General features: G+C 36.2%; 1 protein-coding gene across 4 annotated transcripts in view; it reads right to left on the bottom strand.

Moving 5' to 3' along the window:
- The window catches only part of Ptbp2 (polypyrimidine tract binding protein 2), a 64,897-nt gene that overhangs the window by 44,872 nt on the left and 5,404 nt on the right, over nt 1–14,621 (bottom strand). The gene's annotated exons all lie outside the window — the stretch shown is intronic.

The raw sequence follows: 14,621 nt of genomic DNA, 5'->3' as shown, positions 1-14,621 counted from the left end.
TTGTTTCTGACTTTTCTACTGCTGCACACAACTGAGTCCCTAAGACAGTGGTTCTCAATCTCCCTAATGTTGTGACCCCCCTTTAACGCACTTCCTCATAGTGTACTGACCGCCAACCTTAAATTGTGTTATAACTGTAAGTTTGCTACTGTTATGAATTGTAATGTGTATATATGATTTGCAGAGTATCTGATATGGGACCACAGTGGGATTGCAACAACACACAGGTTGAGAATCCCTGCCCTAAAACAAAGGATAACTTCATTCCTCTTTATTCTCCCATCTACACCAAGTAAAAGTGTTTATTTCTAAGGTTCCATACTTGATTCTCTGGAAGACCACACATCAAATTTTTGCCAAGAGGAAAGAAAGAAGGAGGTCAGAGGAGGCAGCCTTTCTCCAAGTATGACTTTCTCTTCCGTTCTAACAGTGTTACTCATTCAGATAATCATTCAAATTTCAAAATGGGGTGGCTTGTCATTAGCCTAATGAAGATCATGCATAAAATACCAACAACTAGAACACTGAAAATAAAACCAACATGGTAGGAGTGAAAATTTTCATTTGGCAAAATAAAACAAAAAGGTATGTATGTATGTATGTATGTATGCATGCATGCATGTATAAATAAGACAGGGAAAGGTAATACTGTCTCACATGTTCAAACCACTCAGTGATGTTTTTGATATATTGAAAATACCTGTGTGTTATAAAAATATAATTCACTAGATAAGCATTTAAAGTAACTAAGTCAACTATTTTGTCTATTTTAACAATGTGTGTATTTAAAAAATGTATATATTAGCATAGAAGGGCATTTATATTTAAAATAACTAAAAAATATTGGATTAATGAATTTATCAGAATAAAGCTGAACACAAAAATCAAGATAATAAATTATGAAATATAAAAAGACAGTTGAAACCAAGTTCCTGTATACACAAAAGATGGCTCCCTGTTACAGGACTGGGGTTTTGTAGAGTGAATGAGTCAGCCCATCAGTCAATCATTCTGTATCTGATTCTAAAAGTCAGCAGGCTGGAGAGCTCTGGTGCTTTGTGTACGCACACAAGCCACAGAACCGTTTAGAAGAGTTTCTGATGTCTAACCATCCACCATTACCCCACACAAATCCCAGCTTCCAAAAGTAGGCATGACATCCTTTCAAATGTGGATTATCACTCTATCTTTCAAGTTGCTTGATTACTTTTCACCCTAGAGGTTCATAGGAACTACTAAGAAATGGGTAGGAAATAGTGCTTCTAAATTAAAGGGAAACCAAGCCTTTACTCGTAATTAACTCTACATGCACAAGGCTGACTCTCTTCCTTTTCTCTACAACAAATCTTTTTGGCAAAATCTTTTGGGATTAAAAAAAAAAAAAAAACCCTGTATATTGGCCTTTTTTTTCATCCTATTATTTCATACCTGTTGTTGAGAGTACATTTTACACATATTCTGTCAGAATACACAGTTTATTATTTGGAGCTGACAAGTACTGAGGACTGTATCTACAGCTGATCTATACAAGGAAATTATGCTCACCCTTTCAGAGTATAAGGCTTACCACTACCATGACCAAGAGAAATGATTCTACAACAATGCTGTTAAGTTTAACACACTGTCTAGTACAATAATTTTACATGAACTATCTTAGTCAACCTAGTTTTTTAACTTGGACTTTATAAAAACCATAAAATAATAATTGATGACTGTTCCATTTTGATGGCTACTGAAAACAAATCAAACTTTTAGAATCAAATTTTAAATTCAGAATCAAATCCTGTACTAAGAATATGCAATCATTAAAACTGTTCATCTAAGATGTCAACTGGTTTTACACTTAACTAAAAATTTTATATGTCAAAATTAGCTTTAAATGCCTCTTGATAAATGAGTATGACCAGAGAAATATCGACATCTACTATGCTACAAGTGATCATTTCAAAACAATGTATCCTACAGAAGGCTCACAAGAGCTGAAATTTCCGAGAGAAATGAATACGGTTCAAAAAAAAAAAAAAAAAGGCAAGTCATTTGCCATTAGTTTCAAAGGTACGAGTCAGGGTTTCTTCTGTTATTTATCAGTCTTCTCCTATCATAACTGAGCCTATCATCTACTACTCGCTGGCAAAAAAGAGTTCTTATAGTTGCCAAGAAGGCAAGCAAAAAATGTAAGCAGAAGTTGAGAAGTCCATGTGCCCTGCTAGAGTGAAGACTGACATCCAAGCACTTCCTACTCCAAGATGCCAGCCTAGGAAATCATGACCTGAAAAAAGAAAACGGTATCAATTCCAGAGAAAAACTAGACTTAAAAAAAAAAAAAAAAAAAAAAAAAAAAAAAAACCATACTCAACCTTGATACAGAGAAAGGACACAGCACTAAGTACCTATTAAAGGCTAGAAAAGCACTAAATCACACAGGCAGTAGACATAGTAGATTCTGACAACCAAAAGTTACATTTTAAGGACTAAAACTACAAACCTCAGAAGAATACCAAGCAGAAAGGGAAAGTGTAGCAGTTACACACCATCACGGGTGTGTGTGTGTGTGTGTGTGTGTGACACACAAGTGAGGATCATACAAGCAAATCAAAGAAATGTGGCTTGCTGAAATCATTTTCTTACACCAGCAGAAGGAAACTTTAAAAAAAATTTATTTCAAGGGTCCCTAATAAAGAAACTAAATCTAAAAGGAAATATTGGGTAAAATCCTATCAGTACATAGTCTCAAAGTCCCCAAATAATAATTGAAATAATTCAAGACAATATTCTTTAATAAGTTTAATAAAATTAATAAAATGAGTAACTTTAATAAGTTCTGTATGATATTGTGAATATACACATGTGTACATATACACACAAGGTCTTCAGTTCAGTTGTCTGGCATACAGCTCTAAAACTCATGACACTCCCAAGATGGCTGATGAGTGGAAAGCTCAAGGCAGGTTCAAGATAGTTGGTCACTGCAAGAACAAGAAGGATGATGAGGGACAGGGAAAGGTTAAGTTGATCACCATCAGCCAATGATTTGGTCAATCATGCCTATGTAATGAAGCCTCGTCCATAAAAACCCAAAAGTAGTCTTCAATTGTTTCCAAATTTTAGTGTGTAGAGATTTCTGGAGAATGGCACCGTAGAAAAGTTCTACATCCCCCTCTCACCTTGAGCACCTCTTCATCTTAATCTTAATAACATTCTAAGTCTTTTTCTTTAGAAAATTAAGTCATCTCAGGACAGTTGTGGGAACCACACATCCAGAAGCAAGGCAAAAAAAACCCAGGGGCTTCTGACAGGCATCTCAAGATGGAGAGAATCGGAAAACAGAACCCTCAACCTATGGAATCTAAGGCTTTCTCCAGGGATAATGTCAGAAGTTATTTGGAGGACATCCAGCTGGTAATCTGTTAGTAAAGAATTACTTGTTTGCTGGTAAAAAGAAAGCCTTCAATCTTTATGGGCCAGGAAAGTAGCCTGTGTTGACTGCCACTGGGTATGGACAAGAAGAAAGTTAAGCTTGTTTTCCAACCATATTCCAACAGGCTTTCGACAATCAACAAAAGGCAGCCAGAAGAACAAGAGAAAAATTAAAATGTGCAAGAAATGTGTTCATATAATTTTAACAACATGCAAATGGAACATGTGGCCATATTAAAACACTGGTAAACCATGGGAGATAGCTTTCAAGACAGCAGAGTAAAAAAGAACTTTTGAAATAAAATACCAACAACAATGGGACTAACCCCAAGTATCAACAGATGGCACTGTATGAAAAAATTAAGTTTCTATACAACAAAGGAAACAATTAGCAGAATTAACAGCCAATAAAATGGGAGAAAATCTCTACCAACTATGCTTCAGACAAGGGGTTATATCTGAATTTACAAGGAATTGAAGAAATCACATGCTAAGAAAATAAAAACTAGCAAAGAATGAACAGTGTTCAAAAAATAAATGAAAATGACCAATAACTATATAAAAGCATCCAATGCCCCTAGTATCAAGGAAACACAAATTAAACCTACTTTGAGACACCACTTCACCTCAATAAGAATGGCTATAATTAACAAATCTCACATCAGATTTTGAAGAGGGTGTGAAGAGAGGACTCCATTCACTGTTGGTAGTGATTGGGGTGAATTAATACAACTACTGTAGAAAACCATTTGGAGATTTCTCAAAAACTTAAAAAGAACTACTATTTCACTCCTTGGCATAGATACCCAGAGAATGCCCTATCCTTCTATAAAAAGATCTGTACCCCATGTTTAATGATGCTTTGTTTACTTTAACAAACAACAGAAATTAACCTAGGTGTCCATCAACACAAGGATGGATAATAGTGATATACAAGTATTTTCACACGCATACATACACACACACACACACAGAGACAGAGAGAGAGAGACAGACAGAGAGAGAGAGAGAGAGAGAACACACTAAGTCCTAAAGAAAAATGAAGCTAAAAATGTTGCAGGAAAATAAATGGACTTAGAATGTATAGTATTAAGCAAGATCACACAATCTCAGGACAAAAACCTGCATTCTCTCTCATATGTGAAATGTAGTCAATACATAATTAGGTAAACAAATGTACATGTGAGTAAAGTAACAGGTTAGAAAGACCACAAGAAAGGCTAAATATAAGGATTTAGAGGATGAATATGGACTAAATTCAGGCAATGAACATGAGTTCTAAAAGGAGATAAATATAAGGCTAATTTTTTTTTCTAATTCTGATTCTGTCCTGGATCATTTTTCTGTTCTTAGTGCTGGATAAGTGCATGAAATATATCTGATGTTGTTAATGTAAAGCGCCATATTAAAAATATTAAAAATATGGAGCTTTGGATCCCAGCACTTGGGAGGCAGAGGCAGGCAGATCTCTGAGTTCAAGGCCAACCTGGTCTACAGAGTTCCAGGAAACCAGGGCTACAAAGAGACCCTGCCTTTAAAAACCAGGTAGGTAGGTAGGTAGGCAGACAGACAGATAGGTGGGTAGATGGGTGTGTGTGGATGGATGGATGCCAAAAACAATGTACACTCCATTATTCAGGGGGAAACAACCAGGAAAAAAAAACAAAAACAAACAAACAACAACCAAAAACCCACAACACATCACAAACCATGAGACTTAACAAAAATTAAGAAACTAAATAAAAAAGTGTCAGTAACAATTTGAAATGTAACACTTCTGTACTTATCCAAGACATAAATCAAAATGAAACCCTAGGAAATAACACACTGCTGCTCGGTAAAGTTTAACACACTCAAGCCTCAGTGTACACTCTCAAAAACGGCCATACATACACCAGCACTGTTCAACTTTAAATCCTTATCCCAAATATCCACCAAATGAGATAATTTGAACATTTTCACAGAAGAGCTCTCCACAGTATTATGCAACTGCACATATAATTTGGCTAATTACTGAAATCTTCACTGAATCAAAACAGAAGTCACAGCCAGAGTCAGGTGTACTGGCTTACATGGGTAATCCCAGCACTCGAGAGACTGAGACAGAAGGACTGCCTACATAATGAGTTCAAAGCCAGTCTAAACTACTGTGTGAGACCCTTCCCCTACCCCGAAAATGACAAAGCATGGGTAACTATTTTTATAAGATCTATTACATTTGTACATTTGTATATACCTATGTGTACACACACAAACACATATATACACCAAACTATCAGGGAGAAATTAAGTTTTGAGATTCTCAGGGACATAAAATGAGTGGATCCTCATACCTTGTGTATGGCATGACATAATTGCTTATAACCTACACACATCTTCCAACATATAGTCTTTAAGTTACTTACAAAACATAATACAATATAAATTGTACATATACGACATGTTTACAAGAATCTGTCTTCACATACTCAACCAATTTAAAGGCAGTATTTTCAATACAAGATTACCTGAATGCAGAACATATAAGCCAATGAGCATGGAAGAACAAATGTATTATCTTTTTCAATTACATGACAAAATTATATTTGAAAGAAAAAAATCTTTAGGATACACCTGTGCTAAATGTCCAGGTAGGTAAAGAAAAGAGCATACAGCCATACACATATATGTAGCACTTACATTTTAAGTGGTAGATTTGAGATTGCTAATACTATCACAAATAAATTTGATTCCAGGGAGGAAACAATGAATAAAAATAAGGCATTTTAATCACCCCGAATAAGCCACTTCTGTGAAATAACATCTAACCAAATGATCAGAAAAAAATCAGAACAAACTCCAATCGAACTTGTAGATTAAGATATCACACAAGGCAGAAACAGGGATCAGCAGGTAAGATGGTGAAATCCTGATAACAGGAGTTCAGCTCCCCAGAACCCATGTACAAAGGCGCATGTGGAGTCACTCATTCACAGTAAGCCCAGGACCGCTACAGAAAGATGGAACGTGGAGACAGGGATTGTCCTGCCACTTCCAGGATAGCTCAGCTGAAGTTCAATAGAAGGTGAAAGGTACAATATTCCCAGGAGTTGTCTACTGACCCCACATGTACAATGAACAACATGGTGCACACAATCCCACAAGTAAATAAATGTTTTAAAAGCCATCACAAAATTATTTCACAAGCAACAGATACAACTTGATGCTACATAAAATTTGGCTCATGTTCTGGTCATCTCTCCTACTTAGCAAGCAAGACTTGTTTTAAAGATTCATTTGCTGTTTTATGTATGTGTCAGCATGTGTTTATGGCACATGTGTACAGGTACCCACCTATTATAAAGGAAAGTGTTAAATACTGTCATATTTCCTCAAACACAGGAGGAACATGGGGCAGGAGCTGATGTGCAGGCCACGAAGGGATGCTGCTTTCTTGCTAACTCATCATGGCTTGCTCGGCCTGCTTTCTTACAGAACCCCGGACACCAGTCCAGAGATAGTACCATGCAGTGTTTAAACTCTCTCCCATCAATCATCAATTAAGAAAATGCCTTACAGCTTGATTTTATGGCATTTTCTCAACTGAGGTTCCCTCAATTAATATTACTCTAGCTTGTGTTATAAAGTTAACCAAGACATATCCTCTGAAGTTGAAGTTACAGGTGGTTATAAGATGCCTGATATGAATCATGGGAGCCAAACCTGGGTCCTCTGGAAGAGCAGCAAGCATTCTTAACTGCTAAGTCATCAATCTAGGCCCAGGATTTATTTTTAAAAGACAATCTATGCACGAGATATACAAAGGAAGAAAGCATGGACCGTACTCATTCTGGCCAAAGAGCCTCAAGACTCAAGAAAAACAGGTCAAAACAGTAGACTGAAAATCTGTTTTGTTCCTTAAATCATCCTAATATTGATTTATTCATTCTATTTAGATGTCCATGAAATCTACTGGAATATAAGCTCTATAATACATTCCATGTTTATCCAAACACAGTGAGATGCCTTTCATGAAAAGCATAGAAAAAAAGAAAAATGCAATCAAGTTCAACTGGTTTAACCAGATACAATTTTGAAATAAATTCTAAATAACTGAATCAAAAAAGAAATCTAAACTTCAAACACAGACTTAAAAACTTGAAGATCTTGGCAGAGGAAGTATAAATCATAAGCTGAAAATCTGTTTAATCTTCCTCATAGTAAAACAAATCCAAATTAATTCTGTATTTGGATACTTTCTCACCCACCAAACTAGCAACACTTCCAACTCTTTCTTTTCCTGAGACAAGGTCTCTCATTGGGACCCAGAGTTTACCTGATTTTTCTACAACAGCTAGTCAGCAAGCCCTAGAGGTCCTGTGTCTTCCCTACCACCTATTTAGGGCTACAGGCACACACTGCAAAACCTCTTTGTACTATGATATGAGACTCTGGCATTTGTATTTCTGGGTAGCAAAAACCACTCCACACAAAACATTTAGGGATATCCTGTAAAACTGTATTTGTAATATACATTGATCCAACAATTTCATATTTAGGACCTATTCTAAATAAACACTAGTTATGTTTCATTCTGGCAAGAGTAACACCATGAAAGTCTGCAGAAGGCGTGGTTTGCTTTCCAGGAGGTGTCATTTAGGAAAATGCCAAGACATAAGACATTATGCATTATGTTTTCTACCTATTGTGGGAAGGAAAATGAAGAATTTACATGTGCATGTAATGAATGAGTTGGATAAATCAATCAATTAATGAAAATACACATTTAGAGAATACAGAGGGTGAGCTAAGTTTCTTTGAATGTAGCTTGTTTGGGGTCTTTTTTTTTTTTTTTAAATTGGAGGAAAGTTAAAAATTTTTTTTAATTTAATCCAAAATTGAAAACAAATCTCTTTATTTTGCTGGTAGAACAGAGAATAATTTCAATAAACTTTAAAATTCAATAACTACATTTTGCTTCTATGGAATATGCCCTAAAGACAAAAACGTGACTATAAAAAAAAATCACTATTTTAAATAATGTTAGTACAGTATTAATATGGCTTTTAGTAGTGTCTTTTTTAAAAGCTAGTGCTACATGTGGTAAGCTAGTGTTTCTTAAAGTGCTACGCATGGTATACCAAGGTTAATATTAGCAATCAAGATTTTTCAAGGACAAGAGATACAAACATAAAAAGAGGGGGCTGGAGAGATGGTCCAGTGTTTAAGAGCACTTGTTCTTACAGAATTTGGGGTTTGATTCCCAGTACCCACATGTCAATTTTCAACTGTCCGTAACTCCAATTCCAAGATGTACATGATACACAAACATACATGTAAGCAAAACACTCAAACACAGAAAATAAATCTGAAAAAGAAATCAAATAAACAAAACCAGTATTTTAAAACTCAAATAATCAAAACCAGTGTAACTTTAAGTATGAATGAGAAATATTGAATGAACTCATAAGATATTTCTATCAAAAACTGCTAACTGCTCCCTGAAAGAGTGGTGAAACAATCTTAAAGCAAATATCCCTTGGCACATCATTATTATGATTGCTAGGGAGCATTTTCTACACCTTGGGCACAAGGACTTTTGAGAAGCATGGCTCAAACTTCAACCACATGTCAAAAGTTACTGGTATTTGAATCTCCACTTGCCCAAGATTTAATAACATTTTAAAAATAGTCACTACAATAGACTACAAAACAAAGGTAAAAATCTTAATTTCAAAATGGTAATAATAACAAAAAAGAAGGAGCCCACACTAATTACACTGGAGGTTGATCATTAGAAAATCTGTGATGAGGAGGGGCTTATGAGACCCAAGCCCAAGTCCTCCCTCTCCAAGGAAGTATCAGCAGTCAATGTTGGCTGGGAGAGAGGATACCATTTTTTTCAGTGGTACAGCCACTGGTAAATTTCCCATCCTCCAGTAAGTCGCCTCCCACCCAGGTAAAGGACTTCTCAGGAAGGAGGGTTACAGTAAAAGAGAGAGGAATAACAACTACAATTCATTATATTCATGTATGAAACTATCAGAGAATAAAATCTATCCTGCTTCAGTTTTAAAAAACTGCATGTAGCTACAGTGTAAACACGTAATTCATGAGCAATTCTTAGAGGACTTTTAATATATGAAGAAAAACCATGTTATTTTCACAATACCAGTAGGATTACACAATCACTTGTTACTGAAAATGAATAAATGATAGGAGCATTCTATAATGAGTATGTCAAACTGACAACATCTCACCCTACTGATGAATGTCACAAAAGGAACGAAGACAGTCTGCTCCTCCCGAAATAATACAACAGAAATGGCATAGCATAGCAAGATATTCTTGCTAAATATTAAACCTGTATCAAGTCTGATCAAGTTTCATCCAATTTCTATGTTCATAATTAATGAAGAAAATATAAGGAGCATATGAAACAAGCAACAGAAGACTAAAGGGTGGAAATAGAAAGTACGAAGGACTGGGTACAGGAATAAACTGATTGATAAAAAAGAGCTCTAAGAGACATTAATCAACATGTTGGCTTTTCTTAATTCTTTTTTTTTTTTTTTTGGTTTTTCGAGGCAGGGTTTCTCTGTGTAGCCTTGGCTGTCCTGGAACTCACTCTGTAGACCAGGCTGGCCTCGAACTCAGAAATCCGCCTGCCTCTGCCTCCCGAGAGGAATTTTACTGGAAAGTAGTTTTACTCATTAAGTTATTTTGACTTTTACTGTATAAAAAAGAATACTGTCAATGTAATCAATATACATCCTTAACTTTTGATGTATTTTAATGAAAAATAGTTCAAGATCAATTTAAATTAGACAAAATGTGAGACTTTGTGTGGCAAACATTTAACATATTCATAATAGTGGAAGGCACTAGAGCAGTAATTCTCCTCCTGTGGGTCCTTAACCCCTTTGGGGGTCAAACAACCCTTTCACAGGGGTGACATACCTGATATCCTGCATATCAAATAGTTACATTATAACTCATAACAGTAACAAAAGTACAGTTATGAAATAGCAGTGAAAACGATTTTATGGTTAGGGATCACGACAACGTGAGGAATTATATTAATGGGTCCTGACATCAAGGAAGGTTGAGAATCACTGCACTAGAGAATAAAGTTAGTATTCTCACTTTTTAAGCAATGAGGTATCAAGTCATTACATGAGTTCTTTCTATAATTTGTATTTTAGTATGATACTATCTGAAACTATTAGTATTCAATTCCTAGTCATAGGGCTCTAGAACACATAGCTGAAATATGAGATCACCACACTCGAATCTGTTCCGGTTACTCTAACAACTTCCAGGTACCTATGCTGCTTCCTGGGTAAATGTTTCAGCTGTTCCCTTTACAAACAACAGCTATAAACCTTTTAGGATGCCTAAAAGTTTGTAACTTCTTAGTATTGTCAGAAGTTAAGTCTGTATTACAATGTGCAACTTTTCATGAACATTACTGATTTATAGGGTTTATTACCTGGCAGGATCTAAACCTAATATAAGGACCACTGTAAGAGCTGATTAATACCTCTCACAACATCTTTTTACCCAGAAGTTCTCCATCCTTTTTTTTTTCCCCTTCTTCCTCTTTTTGGCTTTTTGAGACAGTTTCTCTGTGTAGCCCTAGCTGTTCTGGAACTCACTTTGTAAATCAGGCTGGCCTTGGACTTACAGAGATCCACCTGCCTCTGCCTCCAGAGTGCTGGGATTAAAGGCATGCGTCACCATGCCTGGCTCTACTCTACCCTTTTAAGTATTACCTCTCATTTGTTGCAGAGAACTGATACACATTTATAGAACCTACAGAACTGCCCATGGCCTGCAACTGTTTGCTATAGTCTACTGTGGTCTATTATGTTCTCTACATTTCCAGTTAACTGACTGGTAGTGGTACACAAAGACTTCTCAGAGTTGTGACGTATGGCGGTGAGGTGGAATGGGGGTAGGTTACTAAGTAGGGTTTTTCTATTAAAATAAGGTTCATTTAACAAGTGTATGTTAAAAACCAACAATAATCCTTTATATTTTGACTCACTTTGTTTTGCTAGATTGAGAGAAAAAAACTGTTGACCAGTACTCTTACAGAAAGAGGGTGGGGAGAAAAACACCATTCAAAGTATTAAACTTGGTGCTAAATGACTGAAATTCTGCCAGTCACCACAGACCTGTCATTGCCTCCCAGGCCTCTCAACCCCTCTACTAGGAAGAACAGCTTACTATTTCCAGGGAGCCCACTGTGTCACTGAAAAGTCCCTACCATAGCTGTATGGCATTTACTTAAAACCTTCAGTCTCCAAGGAGATGGGATCCCTCTACAGACTGGATCTTTTGTTTGTCCAACAAATAGGAATATGGTAAAATAGAATCAGTATTTATCTTTTTACTTACTGCTAAATTGTTCATGAATTATAAACATAGCCCAAGACACTTTCATAGTCATTATGCATTAACTGAGAACTACTTAATATGTAACTTAACAATGGAATACAACTCAACACACTGTTTACAAGTCTATGTTCCACAGAGCTGGCACTCAATAGATATTATGTTAGAAAACTTGACATTTTTAGAAAAACCTGTAGCACAAAGTACATGCTATGGCACTAAAAAAAGACTTTAATCAAAATCTTAAAACACCCAACTTTTTAAAACACATACCTTATTTAAAAAACAAACAACAAGTTACATTCAACTATTACCAAAAAAGACATGCTTGGTATTATTTTATTACTCATGAAAGCAAACCAATGATGAAGAATTCAATAGTCCTCTAGTACAACTTGAACTGGGAGTTAGAGATGAATGTGTTATGTTTAGAGCAGAATCCAATTTGGTAAAAAAGCAAGCTACTCTTAACAACAGGAATACTTTAAACAGACCTTGAGTTTTAGTTAACAAACAAAAACACAAACAAACAAACAAAAGCCAACTGCTATAAATCTAGCCATATTTACAAGTCTGCAACAAAATGTGCAGTATTAAATAGGAACAAACAAAATCTAAGACAGCATATTCAATGAAAAGCAAGTCAAGATTTAGGGGATGCCATAGAAGCATCACTAAGAGGGATATAATAGCTAAACCCTGAATCAGAAAAGGTTTCTGTGTGCTTAGGCTTTGTCAATCTGACATACAGGAGAGAAGAGACCCCGGACAAAGGAACTTAAGCTGAGGAACTGTCTCCATCAGATTGGCCTATGAGCAAATCTATGGGGCGTTTTCGTTGATTATTGACAGGAAGGGCCCAGTTCCCTGCAGATGGTGCTACCTCTGGAAAGGTGGCCCCAGGATGTATAAGAAAGCTGACAGAGCAAGCTATGGGAAATCCAGTCTCCCTCATGGTCTCTGCTTCTTTCTGTTCCTGCCTTTAGCTTGTCCTGGCTTCCCTTGATGACAGACTAACTTGTAAACCAAATAAACCTTTCTTCCCCAAGCCGCTTTTTCAGCCATGGTGTTTGTCATAGCAACAGAGCAGCAAGTAAAACCACTTGGTAGAGAAAGCATGAAGGGGAGGAGCACAACTGTGGTTCTAGGTCAGCCTGGTCTACACAATGAATTCCGAGACAGTCAGAGCTACACAGTGAGAACCTGTCTCAAGTAAAGTAATTAATTAATTTAAAAAAATCAAAAATAAAAATTTTTTAAAAAGGAAAAGTATACATTCATATGAAGCAATGAAAGAAGGAAAAAGAACCAATGAAGACAAAAAATTGACAGAAAAGTTCATGAAGCTGAAGTGAGAACATTTATACTATGAATCAATAATCAAAACAACACACGAATAATCGGTGTAAGAAAGCAGAGCGCTCAAGTGCCTGCAGGTTCTAAACTGGAAAGCAGGGAGGAGGACTGAGTGCAGAGGCGCACAACTGTAGTGCCAGCTTCCCAAGAAGGCAGCCCTGACACTCCTATAGGTCTCATCTACAGAAAAGTCTCAGGCTGGAAAAATAACAATAAGATCCTATCTCAAAAAGGGAAAAAAGAAGGACAATAGAAATCATAAAGTATGCTCAGTATGTAACTTACAACTTCCCCACAGAGAGAGCAAGCCCCAGACCTACAGAGCCTCACTTTACAATGGCATTCCTTCCTTAATGGACGGGTCATAGAGCTTAAATTCATGACTCAGGAAGATAGACTATTCACCCTAAATCAAAGGACAGGTAACACTGGCTACTCTTACCACCTCCTGTCAACTTACTACAGGCCACAGACAAGAAAAAAATGGCAACCAAACAGCTGGTCATTAATGGTTAATGTAAAAATTCTGTTAGAATCTGAAACAAACATCAGATTAACAAACTGAATTTGGTAAAAGTGCAGAAAGCAAGAACAAGAACACATCATATTTCTAAACTCTTGCCCCAAACAATCAAAGTTGAACTCTTAAAAACACGTTAACTGGGGGATGAACTCAACATAAAACAAACAAAAAAACATATAAAACTTCACAGTGAAATCATAAAGACTGAAAGACCTATGTGAATGAAGAAATAAACTTTTATTTTGTCATTGATAGGAAAATTCAATATTAAGTTGTCAGTTTTTCTCAAATTGCTTCACCAATTCAAACCAAATACAGCAGGATTCCAGTATGCTTTCTGTGACGCAGCAGGGCCAAAACAACTTTGCAAAACCAACAAAGCTGGCAGAGCAAGGCAACTTGATTTCAAGAGTTAATATGGAACTAATGCTTAAAACAGTATGCCCTTGACATCTAGATAGATAAAAACGGTCCACAGCAGAGAGGACAGACATAAAATCATACATAGGAAAGCTTTTTAAGGCAACTTATTTTTGACAAAGCTGCAAGACTAATTAATGAACGCATTTTCTAGCATTGCTAGAAAAAATAATGTCAATATCTAAAATAAAATTTTTCAATCCATGTTCTCAACCTGTTTTGTGGGACTCTTGACTTTTTCTCTCTTCTCCCTGCTTCTCATACTGTAGTCTTCCTCTCTACCCCCTTATTTCCTTCTAGGTTTTTGATGTGTGTGTGCTTGCGTGTGTGTGTGTGTGTGTGTGTGTGTGTGTGTGTGTGTGTCAATGTAACAAAATACAGAGGTCCTGAAAAACTTTAATCCCAAATGGAGAAGAGACCTAAGTATTAAACTGGAATAAATCACTTTACTTTAGGTAGGAAAGGCTTAAATAGGACAAACTAAACCATCCATAAAAGAAAAAGTTAACTAACTAAAATGGAGTTT

This window comes from Mus caroli, unplaced genomic scaffold, assembly GCF_978045245.1.
Source record: "Mus caroli unplaced genomic scaffold, Mus_caroli_1 scaffold_3, whole genome shotgun sequence".
Classification (NCBI taxonomy): Eukaryota; Metazoa; Chordata; class Mammalia; order Rodentia; family Muridae; genus Mus; species Mus caroli.
Note: the sequence above shows the minus strand (reverse complement) of the source record. Positions and strands in the feature narration are given on the sequence as shown.